The sequence below is a fragment of the Salvia miltiorrhiza genome, chromosome 4, assembly GCF_028751815.1.
Source record: "Salvia miltiorrhiza cultivar Shanhuang (shh) chromosome 4, IMPLAD_Smil_shh, whole genome shotgun sequence".
Lineage (NCBI taxonomy): Eukaryota > Viridiplantae > Streptophyta > Magnoliopsida > Lamiales > Lamiaceae > Salvia > Salvia miltiorrhiza.
Genome location: NC_080390.1, coordinates 25387608 through 25400764, shown reverse-complemented (window position 1 = coordinate 25400764; position 13157 = coordinate 25387608). Strand labels below are relative to the sequence as shown.

Genomic DNA, 13157 nt, shown 5'->3' with positions numbered 1-13157 from the left:
ACCTGGAGCAGCACCAGTGTCCAAGGCACCATACAGAATGGCCCCGCCGGAGCTACAAGAATTGAAAGTGCAACTACAAGAATTGTTGGACCTAGGTTTCATACGACCTAGCGTGTCACCGTGGGGAGCACCAGTCCTATTCGTCAAAAAGAAAGATGGTTCACTAAGGTTGTGTATCGATTATAGGGAATTGAACAAGCTCACGATAAAGAATAGATATCCTCTTCCGAGGATAGACGACATGTTCGATCAGTTGAGAGGAGCCGGTGTGTTTTCCAAAATTGACCTAAGATCTGGTTACCACCAACTAAGAATGAAAAGAGAAGACATCCCAAAGACAGCGTTTCGAACGCGTTATGGACATTACGAGTTCACCGTGATGCCTTTTGGTTTAACGAATGCCCCAGCAGTCTTCATGGACCTGATGAACAGAGTTTTCCATCAGTATATCGATAGTTTTGTCTTAGTGTTCATTGACGACATCCTCATATACTCTAAGACTGAAGAGCATCACAAGGAACACTTGCGCATCGTACTCGAAACCCTGTGTAATGAGAGACTGTTTGCCAAATTCAGCAAGTGCGAATTTTGGTTGAAGGAAGTGATGTTTCTCGGTCACATAGTGTCGACTGAAGGAATCAAAGTAGACCCCGCCAAGGTCGAAGCGGTTAAGGAATGGAAGGCACCATCAAATGTCAATGAGATTAGAAGTTTCCTCGGGTTAGCTGGTTACTACAGAAGATTCATCGAAGGGTTCTCAAAACTGGCTAGGCCAATGACTCAACTTTTGAGAAAAGGGACTAAATACGTTTGGTCTGAAGCGTGCGAACAAAGTTTTAAGGAGCTCAAGACTAGGCTGACTACTGCACCAGTGTTAGCAATACCAAAAGAGAATGAAGAATTCGTGGTGTACACTGACGCCTCGAAACTAGGATTGGGTTGCGTGTTGATGCAAAATCAGAAAGTGAAAGCATACGCGTCTCGTCAATTGAAACCCCATGAGCTTAACTACCCAACTCATGATTTAGAACTAGCAGCCGTCGTGCACGCGCTGAAGATTTGGAGACACTACCTCTATGGAGTTAGGAGTGAGATCTTTACAGATCATAAGAGTTTGAAGTACTTCTTCGTGCAAAAGGATTTGAACATGAGACAACGAAGATGGCTCGAATTAGTAAAGGATTATGATTGCACCATCAGTTACCATCCAGGAAAAGCGAATGTAGTAGCTAACGCCCTGAGTCGAAAGACGAAGGCTAAGCTAGGGTATTTTATCACCCAGCAGAAGGAACTGATTCGTGACTTCGCCTCCCTCAGTTTAGAGATTGTTCATCCTCCGAACACAGTATCGGGTTGTGTAGCTGCCTTGATAGCTAAACCTGATTTGAGAAAAAGAATTGTGCAAGCACAAAGAGAAGATTGGTTCTTGGAGAAGATGCGTCTCGCTGCAAGAACGAATGAAACGAAAAGATTCTCTGAAGCACATGATAACGCACTTATGGTTGGTGAAAGATTGTGTGTGCCACATAAGGAAGAGTTAAAGAACGAGATTATGAGCGAGGCTCATGATACTCCTTACACTGCACATCCAGGCAGCACAAAGATGTACCAGGATTTAAAGAAAATTTTCTGGTGGAATGGAATGAAAAGAGATGTAGCCTTGTTTGTGGAGTGATGTCTCGCTTGTCAACAAGTGAAGGCCGTGCATCAGAGGCCGTATGGAATGCTGCAACCACTACCAATCCCCGAGTGGAAGTGGGAGCACATCAACATGGACTTCGTAGTGAGCCTACCGAAGTCGGCACGTGGAAACACTGCAATTTGGGTCATAGTGGACCGATTATCAAAGACAGCGCACTTTCTGCCAATTCAAATGACTTTTGGATTGGAGAAACTTGCAAAGTTATATGTCAAGGAGATAGTACGCCTTTGATCACTATTATTATAGCAACAAAAACTGCAACTAATCAGTATAATTGTAGCACAAAACAGCAAGCAGAGTATCGTATCCACAGGGACTATTATGACGAATCACCTTAAGTAATCCTAAATAGACTCTAGTAATATTCAGGCAAACGAAAGAAGGAAGGTTTAATTAACTTAAACTAATACGCAAATAACAATAATTAAAATCACGTAGGAAATATCAAGTATAAAAGACAACTGATCCTAGGGTAGTAAATTCATTAACTAAATCTATGCAATAAATCTATTAATCCTATGTACCAGTTTAATCCAGCTATGATGAAAGATCACTTAATTAATCAATTACTCTCGCTAGAGCAGCAACGATCGTAGATTAGTAAATTATCTATCTCCGTTAGGTCTCAAGAAAATCTACTAACTCCCAATAGCTCCTAAGAATAGCTCCCTATGATCCACCTATCTCCGCTAGGTCTCAAGGTTAAAATCATATCATACATTCCTGAATCCGCTAAACAGTTATCTCCGCTAGGTCTCAAACCGAATAGCTAAACATGCAAACTATTGATCAGATAATTCACAAGAAATTAAGCACCAGGAATTATGAATCATAAACTGGAAGGCACAAAGGTATTAACAAATAAATCACATAAATTCAATCAACTATTTACAAACCCTAGAATCAGTTAAAGGAAACTAGCCAGACATAGTAAAATAAAATATAAACATAATTAAAAAGAAAGCAATTGTAAAAACTGAATTATATAAAAACCGAATAAAAACTGAAGTAGCGACTTGAATCTTCAATCTTGATCCAAGCCTTGAAAACTAGAAAGCAAAATATTCTAACGCTAAAAAAAACTAAAATATGAATGTTGAAAGCTCGGGTATCAGGGTTGTGTATCTCTCGAATAGGTCAAAGGAGGACCTATTTATAAGCTTCAGATTTCCTTCGAATCACCATGGAAGTTGCCATGCAAAGTAGAATTCTAAAGGTAATAGAATCGTGTGAAATAAGGCAACTCTCCAGCTGGATGCGCGCTCCGGAAAAACTCTCCCACTCGCGCCGAATTCGCAGCTCTCGCCAGAGGAATGGATGTCACCCGGGAAACGGGTCGCGCCAGAGAAATGACGATTTCTCTGGTATCGCCAGAGGAATGGTATCGCCAGCGGATTCATGATTTCTCTGGCTTCTCGATTCCGCTGTAATGAACTTTTGCTTGGCTGCTCTACTATTGACTCCTCTGGTGATAACTTCGCTACACTGGCTTCTCGATTTCGCTGACTCTAGAGAAATGGTGATTTCTCTGGCGATTGATTCCTCTGTACTGGTGAGTTGATTCCTCTGACTCTGGCGCTTCTCTGCTCTCGAGATGTCGGTTCCTTTGTTCTGGCATTCTTCGCTACTATGGAGATTGGTTTCTCTGACGCCAGAGGAATGGTGATTTCGCTGCACTAGACTTTGATTTCTCTAGCGCTGGACTTTGATTTCTCTGGAGACCAGAACACCTAGAAAACGCCAAATTCATCCAAACTTCTCCAAAATTGTATTTTTCCATCTCGAAAGCCTAAATCTCCTGCAAAGCATAAAATACACCATAAACGCACCAACTTCCAGAAGATTATCTTAAAATACGCACATACAAACCATTAAAAATAGTGTAAATTAAGCATAAATCAACTCCCCCACACTTAGCCTTTTGCTTGTCCTCAAGCAAATTCTATATGAATTCTAGGAAGAGATTGGTTTCAACAATGATAATTTCCATCTAAACATTCACAAAGTCAATTCAAAACTTTACCATCAACACACATCTCTCGATAATGCAAGTAACTCAAAGTTTATGAAGCAACAAAAGAGTAATGCGAGTAATTCGATCAGACCCAATTCTCCGCTAAAAGTGAATTCCCTAATGTGATCGCCTTTATAATCAATATCACCAATTGTTACACTTTGTGTGCTTTGAGATTTCGACAGTTGAGCCATAATTCATGAAATAAAACCATTTGGATGTAATCCAAAGCCTTTTCACGTGGTTTCCCATGCTCATAGTTAGACTAGAGGAGCAGAGACTCAGAGCTATCACGTTTTCAGAACAGGCCAGATGTTTCAGAGCTGGCAACTTTGAAGTTGGCAATTCGTCCAACATTTTTCACAGATAAGATACGATCGTAGGCAATCACAATGACAACACTCCTTCTAGCATCTACCGGACAAATCACGTTTTACTAACTTACAAAAGTATTGCAACAAAACTCATAATTCTTTGCACAAATAAGAAACATATATCAAAAGTAAAACAAGAATATCCTCCATTCATTCACAAACCCAAAATGCACATTGAAAACCATCTTCTCTTCTACAAATTCATAAAAATTAGCCAGATTCGAGACCAAAAACTAAGCATAGAAAAATCAATTTCGCCCAATTTTTTTTTTTGAAAAAATTAGAAGCTCCAAAACAAGCTCCAAAACACCACTCCCCCACACTTAAAACATGCCATGTCCTCAGGGCGTAAAAGAAATAAGAAGAGTGTAGAAAACATCTCTGATTATCGGCAATGAAAAACTGAATCCTTCGTGCGAGGTGGTGAAGAGGGTGGGTTTGCGGCCTCGGCAGAGCAAAGAGTGGCTGCGCTGGACAGGTGCAGCGTGAAAAAGTGCAGCGAGGAAAATGGCCGCGCTAGATAGGTGCAGCGAGGAAAAAGGCCACGCTGGACATTGAAGACCTTCCGAAATCTGCCAGAGAAACACCTGTTCCTCTGGCGGTGGCATGAATAAAGCGAGAGCCTCGCAACTTCCAAGCTCAACACCGTACGAAAACCCGAACAAAACAACAAAACACAAAGAACAAAACGAAACTGAAAGGAAGAAAGAAAAAAAACAAAAACGGTTGGGTTACCTCCCAACAAGTGCTTAATTTAACGTCTAGAGCTCGACGATACCTCAACTCATGGGTCATTGAATTTGACAACTTCAAGACCACGATCCATGTTTGACTTGAAGTATGGTTTGAGACGATGACCATTGACAGTGAAAATAGTGCCATCAGCGGCAAACAACTCATACGTCCCATTCCAATTGCTCTTATGCACCATATATGGCCCTGTCCATCTTGATTGCAGCTTGCCAGGAAACAAACGTAATTTCGAGTTGTATAGGAGTACCTCATCTCCTGGCATGATTTCCTTGGTGCGGATGCTTAAATCATGGAATTTCTTGGCCCTCTCTTTGTAGATGCGGGAACTTTCATAGGCCTCATTCCTCCATTCATCTAACTTCGTCAATAGATCTCGCCTTGTATGACCAGCCTCCTTGAACTCCAAGTTGATTCTCCTCGTCGCCCAATATGCCTTATGCTCAATCTCAACAGGTAAATGACATGACTTGCCGAAGACCAGTTGATAGGGAGACATACCAATTGGAGTTTTGTAATCAGTGTGATATGCCCAAAGAGCATCATCTAGGTGCTTCGCCCAATCCTTCTTGTTAGCCACACTTTTTTCCAAGATTTGCTTGATCTCTCGATTAGCCAATTCCGCCTGTCCATTAGCTTGAGGATGATATGGAGTCATCACCTTGTGCTTTACTCCATACTTCGCCAACATGCTTGCTAGTAACTTGTTGTTGAAGTGCGACCCCCCATCACTAAGCAACGCTCTCGGTGCTCCGAACCGAGTCAAAATATTCTTTTGCAAGAATTTAATGACTACCTTGGAATCATTGGTGGTAGTTGGGATCGCCTCCACCCATCGGGACACATACTCCACAACAAGCAAAATGTAGGAAAAACCGCAAGAAGCAGGGAAAGGACCCATGAAGTCAATTCCCCACACATCAAACAGCTCCACCTCGACAATGATATTATACGGCATCTCATCCTTCTTGGTGATATTGTCCATGCGTTGACATCGATCACAAGACTTAACAAAAGCATGGCAATCTGCAAAAATTGAAGGCCAATAAAAACCGCTATTATTTATCTTCACGGCAGTGCGGTTGGCAGCAAAGTGGCCTCCACTAGGTGAGTTATGGCACTCTTCAATGATCTTTGGCCATTCATGCTCTCTAACACATCGCCGAATAAAGCCATCGGCGCACCTCCGGTATAGGTAAGGATCCTCCCAATAATAAAACTTGACATCATGGAGGAACTTCTTCTTTTGATAGTGCGACAATCCCTCGGGAAAAGCTCCAATCACCAAGTAATTGCTATACTTTGCATACCAAGGATCCTTAAATAGCATAGCCCAAATCTGCTCATCGGGAAAAGACTCATTGATGGCCATCTTCGGATCATCTCCTTCGATCGGATTCTCCAATCGAGACAAGTGGTCGGCTACCACATTCTCACACCCCTTTCAATCGCGAATCTCCATATCAAATTCTTGAAGCAACAAAATCCATCGAATCAAGCGGGGCTTGGAGTCCTTCTTTGTGAACAAGTAACGAATGGCAGCATGATCAGTGTAGACAATTGAATGAGTTCCAATCAAATAAGAACGGAACTTATCGAAGGCATATACCACCGCTAGCAGCTCCTTCTCCGTGGTTGTGTAATTCCTCTGAGCAGAATCCAAAGTTTTACTAGTGTAGTAAATTACCTTGAACAACTTATCTCTCTTTTGCCCCAACACAGCTCCCACGGCCCAATCGCTAGCATCGCACATCAACTCAAACGGAGCACTCCAATCCGGCGTGATCAACACTGGCGTAGAAATCAGTGCGGTTTTCAATTTCTCAAAGGAGACGCGGCATTCATCGGTGAAGACAAACTTCACCTCCTTCTCTAGTTAAGCACAAAGTGGCTTGGACAGCTTGGAGAAGTCTTTGATGAAACGCCTATAAAATCCTGCATGCCCAAGAAAGCTCCGCACTGATTTCACAGAAGTAGGCGGCGGTAACTTTTCAATGACCACGATCTTAGCACGATCCACCTCCAATCCTTGGGCAGAAACCCTATGCCCCAAAACAATGCCCTCACGAACCATGAAATGGCACTTTTCCCAATTGAGCACGAGTGCCGTCTCCTCACAACGCTGCAACACTTGAGCAAGATTGTCCAGACAATTATCAAAGGAAGATCCAAAGACAAAGAAATCGTCCATAAATACCTCCATGATATTTTCAATCAACCCATGGAAAATCGCCATCAGCGCTGGAAAGTGGCAGGAGCATTGCAAAGACCAAAAGAAATCCTCCTAAAAGCAAAGATGCCATAGGGACAAGTAAATGCGGTCTTATGTTGATCCTCCGGGGCTATCATAATCTGATTGTAGCCCGAGTACCCATCCAAGAAACAGTAGTACTCATATCCTGCCAAACGGTCAAGCATCTGATCAATAAATGGCAAAGGAAAGTGATCCTTACGTGTGGCTGCATTCAAAGCTCGGTAATCAATGCACACGCGCCATCCTGTGACCAGCCTCGTAGCTATGAGCTCATCTCTCTCATCTTTAACCACAGTCATGCCTCCCTTCTTAGAGACAACTTGCGTCGGGCTTACCCACTCACTATCAGAAATGACATAAATAATGCCGGCATCCAACCACTTCAGCACCTCCTTTCTCACCACTTCTTGCATAGCCGGATTCAAACGTCTCTGCGGCTGCACCTTAGGCTTGTATTCCTGCTCCAATAGAATACGATGCATGCAAATAGAAGGACTAATTCCTTTGATGTCAGAAATAGACCATCCTATAACAGACTTGTATTTCCTCAAAACTTGCATCAACTTCTCCAACTCCAACGGAGATAAATAGGCAGAAACAATAACAGGAAAGTTTCATTGTCACCCAAAAATTGGTACTTCAAATGCTCTGGAAGCGCTTTCAGCTAAATTTTGGGTGCGGCCTCATCTCTGGACGACTCCGCTGGCCTTGTTGATTCCGCTGGTGACAACTCCGCTGGCCTTGATGATTCCGCTGGCGATGATTTCACTGGCGATGATTTCGTTGGCGATGATTCCGCTGGCGCAGGGAATTCTTTTTCTTTTTCTTTTGCCACCGATTTCCTTCCCCCATCAACAGGTTTGTGAATATCCATGTAAGGCACAGGATCGATGGGATGTCTCTCTACGGCCTCCAGCTCTGCAATATAATCTAAGATCTCATCACACGCCTCATCAAGTTCAGAGTATGGATATAAAGACCGTGTGATGCACTCCTCCAAGGGATCGTCTACAGCTGCAGGAAAATCTACCACAGATTCAATCATGTTGCACTCATCCGGCTGCGGCTCGGCTGGTTTTCTCATAGCGTCATAGATAGATAAAGTCAATTTTTCATCATTGACTCTAAATGTGAGATCTCCATCCTGAACATCAATAAGAGCACGGCCGGTAGCTAGGAATGGACGCCCCAAAATCAATGGAGTATTCTTGTCCTCCGGCATGTCCAAGACCACAAAATCCGCAGGGAAAATAAACTGCTCCACCTGCACTAGAACATCCTCCACCACTCCCTTGGGATATGTGATGGAACGATCTGCCATCTGCAATGCAATAGAGGTATGCTTGATATCTCCTATCTCCAACCGGTTGAAAATAGAGAGAGGCATCAAATTGATGCTTGCCCCTAAATCACAAAGAACGCGGGAGAAGTTCTGCCCTCCAATCACACAAGCGATAGTAAAGCTGCCAGGATCCTTCTGCTTCAATGGTAGCTTCCTTTGTAGCACTGCACTGCATTCATCTGAAAGATTTATCGTCTCATATTTTCCCAACTTCCTCTTGTTGGAGACTGCATCCTCGAGGAACTTGGCATAGCTTGGCATATCTCTCAAAGCATCAAGTAAAGGAATGTTGATATGAAGCTTTGAAAACATCTCCATGAACTTGGCTAACTTCTGGTCTATCTTCGGCTTTGCCAGGCTATTCGGGAAGGGTGCTACAGGCTTGTACTCCGGTCTAGGGAACGAAGGGGTAGGAACCTGCTCCTTAACAGCAGAAGAGCTCGAATCCTTCTTAGGGGGAAGCGTCTGTTTCGCTGCAAGCTCCTCCAAGTCATCATCGTCGTCCTCCACTACTTTGCCTTTTCCCTTGTCATTCCGTTGCTCTGCAGAGGAATGGTGATTCCTCTGCTCTGTATGATTTTGATATTGAGTTCCGCTCCTTAGATGAATCGCATTACACTGATTTTTGGGATTAATTTCAGTGTTGCTAGGAAAGTGGCCCGGCTTGTGCTGTGCAGCTGCTTGGTTAGCCATTTGACCAACTTGATTCTCCAAAATCTGCACTTGCTTGGACAGTGCTGACACATTTTGCTCCATACTGAACATTTTGGTTCCCAAGTTTGCCGAGTTTGTCTCCATCCCGGTGACCTTCACCAATACTTGCTTCATCATTTCCTCCATTGAATCTTTCTTTGTCTCATTGATGACTCCCCCACTAGAAACAGAAAATCCAGGTGGAGGCTGCAAAGCATTGTTGGGATTTGAATAGGAAAAATTTGGATGGTACAGTGGATTTCCGCCCTGATGTCCCTGATAGTTTGGCCTATGGAATTGGTACTGCCGCTGGACAAAATTAGCATCTTCAGACTGTGCCACATCGGATAAAATCGGCTGCTGAGGGATTTTGGCTAGCAGTGCTTTTCTCTCCAACTCATACTGCTTTTGAAGAGCTTCATATTTCTCTTTAAAATCATCTCTCTCCTCGTTTACATCTGCAATTCTTCTCGTAGAGTTTCTATCATTCGGCCATTGATAACTGTTGGAGGCCATTTCTTCTATCACACGATAAGCCTCCTTTGTATTTCTATGGAGAAGACATCCACCTGCAGTAGCATCCACCATACTTTTTGTCAGACCAGTCAAACCATTATAAAAGTGAATGATTTGCTGATCCTCCGTGAAACCATGTAGTGGACAGTTCCTGAGCAGCTCACGAAATCTTTCCCAGGCATCATGAATGGTCTCATCTCCTAGCTGGGAAAAGTGAGAAATCTTTGCAATGATTTTCTGAACTTTAGAAGCAGGAAAGTATTTTGCCAAGAAAGCTCTACACAAATCCTCCCATCCAGTAATAGCACCTCTGACCAAACTCTTGAACCACTCCTTTGCTCTGTCTCTGAGAGAGAATCCAAACATCTTCATTCTGATGGCATCTGGTGGCACTCCATTCTGCTTAATAGTGTCACAGATATCTAGAAACTGGGTAATGTGAGCATGTGGATTTTCAGAAGCCGCTCCACTAAACTGTTCAGCTTGCACCATGTTTATCAATCCCGGCTTCAGCTCGAACGTGTTAGCCTGCACAGTTGGTCCCCATCTGCCTCCTTGAAATTGATCAACCCGAGGCTGATACATGTGATTCAGTGGTGGCTCTGGTGGAGGAGACCGGTTCCGCTCTCTCTCTCTTCGTCTAGCTGCCTCTGAAGGTTTGTCACGGCTCGCACAAGAGTTTCAAGGTCCATGTTATTCTGTTGCTCTGCCATTGCTTGCTTCTTCTTTTCGCGGTTGTCTCTTTTGTACTGATTTTCGATTTCCAAGTTCAAAGGTACTAGATGTTCCTTTCCTTTGGATCTCGTGATCATACACGCCTGAGGCAACAAACAAAAACAGAAATTTAAAAACTAAAAAAAATAAAATAAAATAAAAACTTATAACGCCTGAAATAATGCTTAAGTCTAATCAGAAATATTAAAGTAAATTCTAAATAGTCCCCGGCAATGGCGCCAAAAAGTTTATCACTATTATTATAGCAACAAAAACTGCAACTAATCAGTATAATTGTAGCACGAAAACAGCAAGCAGAGTATCGTATCCATAGGGACTATTATGACGAATCACCTTAAGTAATCCTAAATAGACTCTAGTAATATTCAGGCAAACGAAAGAAGGAAGGTTTAATTAACTTAAACTAATACGCAAATAACAATAATTAAAATCACGTAGGAAAATATCAAGTATAAAAGACAACTGATCCTAGGGTAGTAAATTCATTAACTAAATCTATGCAATAAATCTATTAATCCTATGTACCAGTTTAATCTAGCTATGATGAAAGATCACTTAATTAATCAATTACTCTCGCTAGAGCAGCAACGATCGTAGATTAGTAAATTATCTATCTCCGTTAGGTCTCAAGAAAATCTACTAACTCCCAATAGCTCCTAAGAATAGCTCCCTATGATCCACCTATCTCCGCTAGGTCTCAAGGTTAAAATCATATCATACATTCCTGAATCCGCTAAACAGTTATCTCCGCTAGGTCTCAAACCGAATAGCTAAACATGCAAACTATTGATCAGATAATTCACAAGAAATTAAGCACCAGGAATTATGAATCATAAACTAGAAGGCACAAAGGTATTAACAAATAAATCACATAAATTCAATCAACTATTTACAAACCCTAGAATCAGCTAAAGGAAACTAGCCAGACATAGTAAAATAAAACATAAACATAATTAAAAAGAAAGCAATTGTAAAAACTGAATTATATAAAAACCGAATAAAAACTGAAGTAGCGACTTGAATCTTCAATCTTGATCCAAGCCTTGAAAACTAGAAAGCAAAATATTCTAACGCTAAAAAAAACTAAAATATGAATGTTGAAAGCTCGGGTATCAGGGTTGTGTATCTCTCGAATAGGTCAAAGGAGGACCTATTTATAAGCTTCAGATTTCCTTCGAATCACCATGGAAGTTGCCATGCAAAGTAGAATTCTAAAGGTAATAGAATCGTGTGAAATAAGGCAACTCTCCAGCTGGATGCGTGCTCCGGAAAAACTCTCCCACTCGCGCCAAATTCGCAGCTCTCGCCAGACGAATGGATGTCACCCGGGAAATGGGTCGCGCCAGAGAAATGATGATTTCTCTGGTATCGCCAGCGGATTCATTATTTCTCTGGCTTCTCGATTCCGCTGTAATGGACTTTTGCTTGGCTGCTCTGACTATTGACTCCTCTGGTGATAACTTCGCTACACTGGCTTCTCGATTTCGCTGACTCCGAAGAAATGGTGATTTCTCTGGCGATTGATTCCTCTGTACTGGTGAGTTGATTCCTCTGACTCTGGCGCTTCTCTGCTCTCGAGATGTCGGTTCCTTTGTTCTGGCATTCTTCGCTACTATGGAGATTGGTTTCTCTGACGCCAGAGGAATGGTGATTTCGCTGCACTAGACTTTGATTTCTCTGGCGCTGGACTTTGATTTCTCTGGAGACCAGAACACCTAGAAAACGCCAAATTCATCCAAACTTCTCCAAAATTATACGTCTTACATACTGTATAAAAACCCTAGTATAAAGAGAGAGGGAGAGAGAAAAAGACTAGTGATAGATCCATTGTCCTCAACACGAATTGAAAACCACAATTCCATGGCCATTGCCACATACTACTCGAGCGTCGGGGTGACTGTTTCCGCGCGATAATGATGAGGAAGACATGGCAATGTTTTGTCTTCAAAGGCTGGCAGTGGTTTGGGGATTTTTTGGTGAAGAATCCCTAATTTCAGTTTGATTTCATTTAATCCCCAAAGAAAATATAAAATGACGATGTTTTATATTATGAATTAAACATTATCGTTCATTTCGCCGAAAATTAAGCCTACGTGGATTTCCGATTGCCATGTTAGCATAAGTTTAGGGGAAGATTAATTTTATGGAAAAATTAATAATCGGGATTAAGTTCATGGATTTTAATGAGAAATTTTTAGGTCATGGGAAAAATGTGAAACGGGCGAAACTACAGGGATTTTGACGCTATTTGCCCAAATAATTATCGGTAAAATAGTATAAATTAAAATTTAAACACATACGAAGTAGTTGTTATCATGCTTATTCAAGTTATTTGGCACGTATTCACTCACGATTCACTAATAGCACAATTGTTATCAGCTTTTTTTATAAAATCGAAATCTAATTAAAATAGGGTTAATGTGCAGATAAGCCCCTGTAGTATAGGCCACTATAGCGTATTGCTCCCCATATTCACTGTGTGTGCAAATAGGCCCCCAAAGTTCGAAAAATCGATCAATTAAACCCCTTTGACTAACCGTTGTTAGTCAAACGTTAGTCAATTTTTTTTAACCCCCAATTTCTTTCTTCTTTCAATTTCTACCCCCAATTTCTATCCCCAATTCCAATTAAGCCCTCGCCAACATCTCCATCGGCGCCGCCAATACCCTTTTCCTCAATCCGGCGCCGCCATCATCGCCGCCACCACCGAGGTGCAAGAAGCACACCGCCTACCTCAGCTGAGATCGGCGCCTCCTTGTATAATCGAGATTAAGAAA

At 42.1% G+C, this 13157-nt stretch overlaps 1 non-coding gene and 1 pseudogene across 1 annotated transcript; one reads left to right on the top strand and one right to left on the bottom strand.

Annotated features, from left to right (window-relative positions):
- The window catches only part of LOC131023203 (uncharacterized), a 71165-nt pseudogene extending 62849 nt beyond the window's left edge, over positions 1-8316 (bottom strand).
- Positions 8317-9775: 1459 nt separating this feature from the next.
- LOC131024059 (small nucleolar RNA R71) lies at positions 9776-9882 on the top strand. Its single transcript, XR_009101653.1, has one exon. It is a non-coding gene; the product is annotated as a small nucleolar RNA R71 (small nucleolar RNA).
- The last annotated feature ends 3275 nt before the right edge of the window (positions 9883-13157 follow it).